Source organism: Lampetra fluviatilis, chromosome 13, assembly GCF_964198595.1.
Source record: "Lampetra fluviatilis chromosome 13, kcLamFluv1.1, whole genome shotgun sequence".
Lineage (NCBI taxonomy): Eukaryota > Metazoa > Chordata > Hyperoartia > Petromyzontiformes > Petromyzontidae > Lampetra > Lampetra fluviatilis.
The window spans coordinates 5,896,348-5,903,027 of record NC_136287.1 but is presented as its reverse complement, the minus strand read 5'-3'; positions in this window follow the sequence as shown (position 1 = coordinate 5,903,027).

Here is a 6,680-nt window from a genome sequence, read left to right as displayed (position 1 = left end):
GGCTTAGCCCCACGCCCAGCCGCCTTTGTATCCCCACAAATGGCGACGGTTCAATTTAAGGCTGAGTCGACCGAGCGGAGGAGGGCACGTGACCGGTTCGGATATTCGTCATCGACGTTAGCCGTGAGCGGTAATCGAACTCGGGTCGCCGGGTGCTTTTGCGCCCACGTGCGCGGTTTAGCTGTACTTACACAAACACCTTACTAACCCACCCCCGCGAACCCACCACCACCCATCAGCAGAAGCTGCCATCCAAGAACACAAAGAATAACTACAATTTTACTGCCAACCTGCCGTGCCCGGAACAGTTGCATCGATTGAGGAAATGGGCCATTTAATGTCCATTTTAATTACAGTTAAAACGTGGAAGTGTCTCGGAATTGCGTGTGGTCAATTAGCGACACTTGCTTTGTGTTTAGAAAATATACGTTGTCTTTATTGCAACCCTCTTGGCAAATTGCAAAGGCCGATTGAATGAATGTTTTCAACGACATGGTGGAATGAATGGCGAATCTTCACAGATACAGTCAGTCAAAGCCGATTTGACAGCCTTATAATGTAATCTGCAATGGAGACCGAGGTGCGATGGTACAGGATCAGACACTAGGCACGGTACATCAGGGTCATCGTTGTTAGCGATCACCTATTAAGGCCAGCACAGCTCAGATAAATGGTGATGTGGCCAGAAAAAAAATATCGTGGCTGCCTTTGTCTCCCCAGTACAGTACTGATTGCAGCAGACGCTAATTTAAGGCTGAGTTGACCTATCGGAGGTCCAGGACTGGTTCAGATATCATTCGGCACTGATGGTAGCCATGGACAAGAATCGAACTCAGGTTCCCCTAATTCGTACAATCGTAGATCACGCTTACCGCTTTGACACAGACAATGCAAGAGAAAGATCCCCCGTGTAACCTGAACAGACTGTTGGGGCCAAATGCTGTTATAGCGAGCACCTAGAAAGGCCGAGACGGCACACGAGGGAGTGGATGACCAGCACCACGTCCGGCCGCCTTTGTCTCTTTAGTGGCGATCTTTAAACTTCATACCAGGTACAGTACTTCTTTTAAGTCTAAGTCTACCTAGGGGAGGCTCAGGACCGGTTGAGATAATCGTCTCCGGTGGTTGGCCGTGAGCGGGAATCGAACTCGGGTGACCGAGGGGTTCCTAGTGTAGCGCGCGCTAACCGCTGCACTAGCGCTCCCCACACACGCGGTGCACAAACGCGCAGATCAGCCCTCCCAATGTTGGCAGCGAGCGCCTTGTGGTCTGTGGACGTTTGACCACCAAACGTCCCGCACGACGGCCGGCCGGTGTTGAGGTACCACCCCACAGCAACAAACAAGAGACAGATGTACAAGCAGAAAGAAGAAGGCGAAAGCGATGCAGGAAAACTGACGTGTCACGAGACGCATTTATATTTTACGAATGACGCGCACGGGATCTACTGCTTTGTGTCAATCCACCGCTGAATGAGAGCCATGCAGTGTTGGTTTGGTCATGGTGGGGTTTTTGTTGTTGTTGTTGACCATATACTTCGCGGGTCGGTTGCGGATTACCTCTTGACATTGATGTTAGCCATGTCTTTGGACAACAACCGCCGGAAATTTAACTCACGTCGCTGGTTTCATAGCACAGTGCGCTAACCACTGCGCCACCGCTCCCCCCATCCAATGACGCATGTGGCAGCATAATTCTTTGCGCAAACAGACGGCGCCACCTAGAGACGGGTATCATTGACGTCTTGACGCGGCATCTTCCTGTGGAAATAACACAACGCGATAAGACCTCGCTATCAGTCGCAACCTACAGCGTGTTCCTCCTTAAATAAATAATTAGCCGAAGTTTGGAGATTCACACGTCAAAGTCAGTGATGTCCTGCTCGAATGAGCATTGAGGTGACGGCTCATCTCCTGTTTACAGCCAGTGGAGTGGAGAAAATGTCACATTCCTCTGGCAAGGGCGAGTCTTACCATAGTTGACTTATCCCACAAAGTGATGCATCGGAGGTATGATGAGGTACGATGGGCTGAGTCAAACAACAACCAGAATTTTAACTCGTAACCTTCAGATTGCGAGAAGTTCGCTCTTCTGCTGACTCGTCTGGCCTACGAATGGATACTGGTGAGATGTGAACTCCGTGTGGAACCATAAAGGTTGCATTCTTAACTGTTCGGACGTTTTGAAAAAAAAAACTCCGTTATGTGTCTCCGTGTATATATACACAAATATTTTGGTCCATCAGCCTATTGGGTTTCCAGTTCAACATTATCGAGGAGCAATTTGTCAAGTAAAGTCTGGACCAGTTTTGACCTGTGTCTCATCAGAAGAGTCTGACTGCTGGTGAGACCCAGCAAATATGTCTGGATTATATAGGTCTGGAAAGACGATAGGCCGATGGACAAAAACCTATCTTGTGGCCATACAGGACGGAGTTCTGCTGAAATATGTGTTTATCCACAATGCTCCGCAACAATGCATAACGAGTTAGTTTTTAAGATATATGTTTGTAGAGTAGTTAGAATTATTTGCCCATACTTCGCCAGGCAAGGGGCAGCAGTGGTACGCACACAGTCTGATGCTACAGACGAACGACCTGCGTTTGATTCGCAGACCACGACCAACGTCAGTGGCGAACGATCCTGCATTCGATTGTGAGTGAGCTCGCAAACTGGAGGGGCCCAGTCGTGCCATGCTACCCAGGGGGGCGGGGGCGGTGGGGGATTTGACTGGGGGCCACAATTTCATTGCCTGCACCGGGGCCTGTGCCATCCCTGCGAAGCTTACTACCCAGGATCACCCCGCTGGACATGCAGCTAAGATGACAATATCATCCCTTCAGCCTTCATCACACACAACAACAAATAACACAGCTCATCTGTTGTTGATGGTACAGTCTACACTGCTGTATGTGCAGCATGGCTAGTTTGTTTTTGTAGTTGTGTCGTTGGTTTATTTCAACAACGATTATGGCAGCGCATGAAGGAAATCAATGCTTTTTTCTCAGATAATCCAATAAAGTGTTCTTTAGGGTAAGGCACAATTGCATGGCCCTGCTTTGTTTGGCAAACTATAGCGATTGCTGTAATTGCATGTTATTTGCTATTTATCGTTTAATGGATACCATTTCGAGAAAATGCTATGCCATAATGTACTAGAAAAAAGAACACAATGCTCTGTGTGTTTCATTTAGAGAAAACTTCGTTGCGTGCTTTGTGGGTTCAATTTTAACCCCACTGCGTCTCTCCAAATGTACATGGACTCGAGTTTTTCAAGTTCTGCCATATTTTAGAAAGTGGGCAGGTGTCCAAAAGGGTTTAAGGGGGATTTCATGGCGGCTTATCATACAATTGAAGTCACGGCATTAACGCGAGGGGTCACAATGCAAAGCCCAAGCAGGAACATTCATTTTAATTCCCTCGTTTGAGCTCACCAACCAACGAATGAAAGTAAATCTTTATTTTTTTCCCCCCATTTTTGCCAGAGCTTGTGAAGCCCTCTAAAAAAAAGCATCACGCTCGAGACGTGCGCAGGGAAACGCACACCGACCCCCAACAACACAGCGAATAAACAGTTGCCTGTCACTTTAACGTAGCCTGCCGATGGCATGTCATTAGCGCACAATAACGGCAGTGTTCCGGTGGATGCAGCAGGTGTGTATGAATTGCTGTGATTAAAATGGAACGGTGCAAGGAAGGCAGCCGAGGCGTGAGAGGCAGTGAGTGCCTTAGCCTCTCCCTGATCTGGCTCATTATCCGCCGCATCCAAGCGAGCGAGACTCAATTTCCCGGGTGTCAGGGCAAGCCCGTGTCCCGAGCACAGCCAATCGGCCAGGCGAGACGCCCCGCCCTGCTCCCAATAGCACAAAGGTCCCTCCCAAGCCCAAATGTGAAATTCGGGTTTTTAAAGGGCGGACATAGGTCAAAGAGGCTGGAATTACGCTGCCCTACCGATGCAACCACAGTGATTTGAAGGAATCTGAACATTGCCGTATTCTTAGAGGCTCCGCTAAAAAAATATAGCAGTCCTATAGTTAGGCTGGTGTTAGCGAAGCCATATGTTTTTTTTTCAAGATCAAGAATTTGTGGCTATTAAGTGTTTCAGATTTAAAGCCATGGAAATGAAATAATTGTACAAGGTATAATCAATCATAATTACCATCAAATGCTAGCTAAAAGTAGAAATTTAAATATAAATGTTATATCCCAGGTTGATAAAGATAAAGGTTACACAGTATATGTGAAATGAATATTTTATTTCTGAAAGAACTGGTATTGCCATATTGGTTTATTTCCACAATTACACTATACAAATTGCACAGGGAGAGCCCACACAGTCTCATTCATTATTGAGTTCATGTTTAACTGCCTGCCTGTCAGATTGGTAAAAAGCATCAACCACTAAAGTAATAATTTCTGAAGACAGTGCTTGGGTATATGATAAAATTCATTTTATTGCCTGCCCTAAAAAGTCCTCCGAGAATGCGCAGCCATATGTATGCCTTCAAAATTGAACCGCATGCTCAGAGCGAGGCTTTTTACGGGGTGTGTTTCTCTGGGCTGAAAAGGTCACCGCAGCGCGACAAGTGCCATTAATGCACACTTCTCCCTCTCGAGTGGAAACAAACGGCAATGGACGAACAGTAAATGGTCTGCATCTGTTAGTTCTGCCAGGAAACAACAGCCATTTAAATTACACTTGAAGGACCGTCGTAAGTGAGAAGAAGAAGAAGACAACAAAAAAAGCTGCCTGAAATTAACACTTGATGAGCGGGGACAGGGCAACAGACAGCCCCTACAGCTAATGCTCAAACACACTCTGGCCCCGTGATCGCCGAATTCTTGTTGACAAGCCTGATGCAGTTGACCGACTCTGTCTGGCGATGGAGCTCCGATGCGGGAATTGTTGCAGCCGTGGGTTTTATTTCCAAGAAAAGGCAATCTGGAATATGGAGTCAAGTGTATAACAGGTAGCAGGCGTGGAGCGGTAGCGCGTTGTTTGGAGCACTGCGCTCTAACAATAATAACAATTCACATTTGTCGGGCACATTTCATCCGTAGATCCCAAATTACCCTACCAAAGATTAATGTGATCCCCGGTGACCGCTAACATCCGTAACGAGTTATATAACTTTACCAACCCCACACGGAGCGGTGTGATGAAGCATGGTCGTACGTTAAAAAAAAGTGTTGTCGGCTGTGGCGGGGCTATATTGTCAGCAGAGGGCACTGCAGCAAACTAAATTGCTGCACTGCACTTCTACGTTTCCACATCAATGCTGCCCCGACTTCACCGGTGGGCAATGACCAGCATGTCGAAGTATGGTCATATAATCCCCACTTACCTGACCGGTATTGGGGGAGGCCCTCGTCCAGCAACGGATTGACAGAAGGGCTGCGTGTGTGTACATGATTTAGTTGGGGCATTGAGAACGAGTAGGGGGCCAACACCCTCGTCCGAGAGTAGTGGACTCCGGGGCTTAGTGCGGGGCCTGCCGTTCGTGACCTCGATGGGATCTGCAGTGACCATCTGGGTCGCTGCCACTTGCCATCGGCTCTAGTCGTGAGAGCCCCCCCCCCACTCCTGTATCCTGGAGGCCTCCATCAAGCCCCCCCCCCACCCCAGAAAACCATTTATTTTCAACGTAAAAAAAAAACCTGTAACATTGTAAAAAAAAAATTTGTTTGGCAAAGTAAACCTTATAAATATCGTTTCATGCTTCTTTTCACAGAATTCAAAGTAAACTAGTTTTACATTTACAATGTACAAAGTAATAAAAAAAATTCGCTGGAGGTGCAGTACGTGTGGTCAGAAAAAAACTAATAATTTAGTCTGGGTGTGTATAATCTACATATATGCAGTAAACTACACTTAAATATTTACAGTACTGCATATATGGTACGTAAAAAAAATGTTAAACAATAAATTCACGGTCTTTGCAATATATTGTCAAAACACTCTCTTTTTTAAATTCTAATGATGGGTAAACACGTTTTTACCGAATCACTGTATGCATTCCCGTCAAAAAGATAACATATTTGTACATCAAGAGGTATGTCTGTACCTCGTCATCAACATGATATGCAGCACATCTCTTGCACACTAAATTAAACGGTCGTCCTTTGACGAAAAATATAACAAAAATGCATGCGCAAACCCCTTTTTCAAATTTATAATTTCACCTAAAGTCGGCGCCATATATCGCCTACCTCCTCAAAAACAGCGAATTAACTGTTCATAGGGGGGGGGGGGGGAGATCACACACAGTTGGACACATTGTGGCTTGCCTGCTTTGCCTGAAAAAGGGGGAAAAAAATCAGTGTGACCGGCATGGGTGTAACAGGCAGGCCTGCCTCATTTAACACCTCCAGACGCTAACGATGCCACCGAGCTTGCTGTTATACAGCCAGACTGTCAGGGCCGTTTCATGGGATGGCGGCCAGCCAAGTGAGGAGGAAAATGGAGGAATATTGCAAATGTAACAGCGTTAAAAGCCCTGACAGCGCCGTCCCAATGTGTTTCACATCGCAGGGGTTGGCGCACCCCCTCCATCACCAGCGTGCCGTGTAATTGAAATCGCTCAGCGTGCAGGGCTGGATTTACGCCGTACCGCCAGGACAATCGCAATGTCAGCCACCCTGCTCGGGGCTCCGGCGCTTCGCCTTGTTACAGCCAACGAT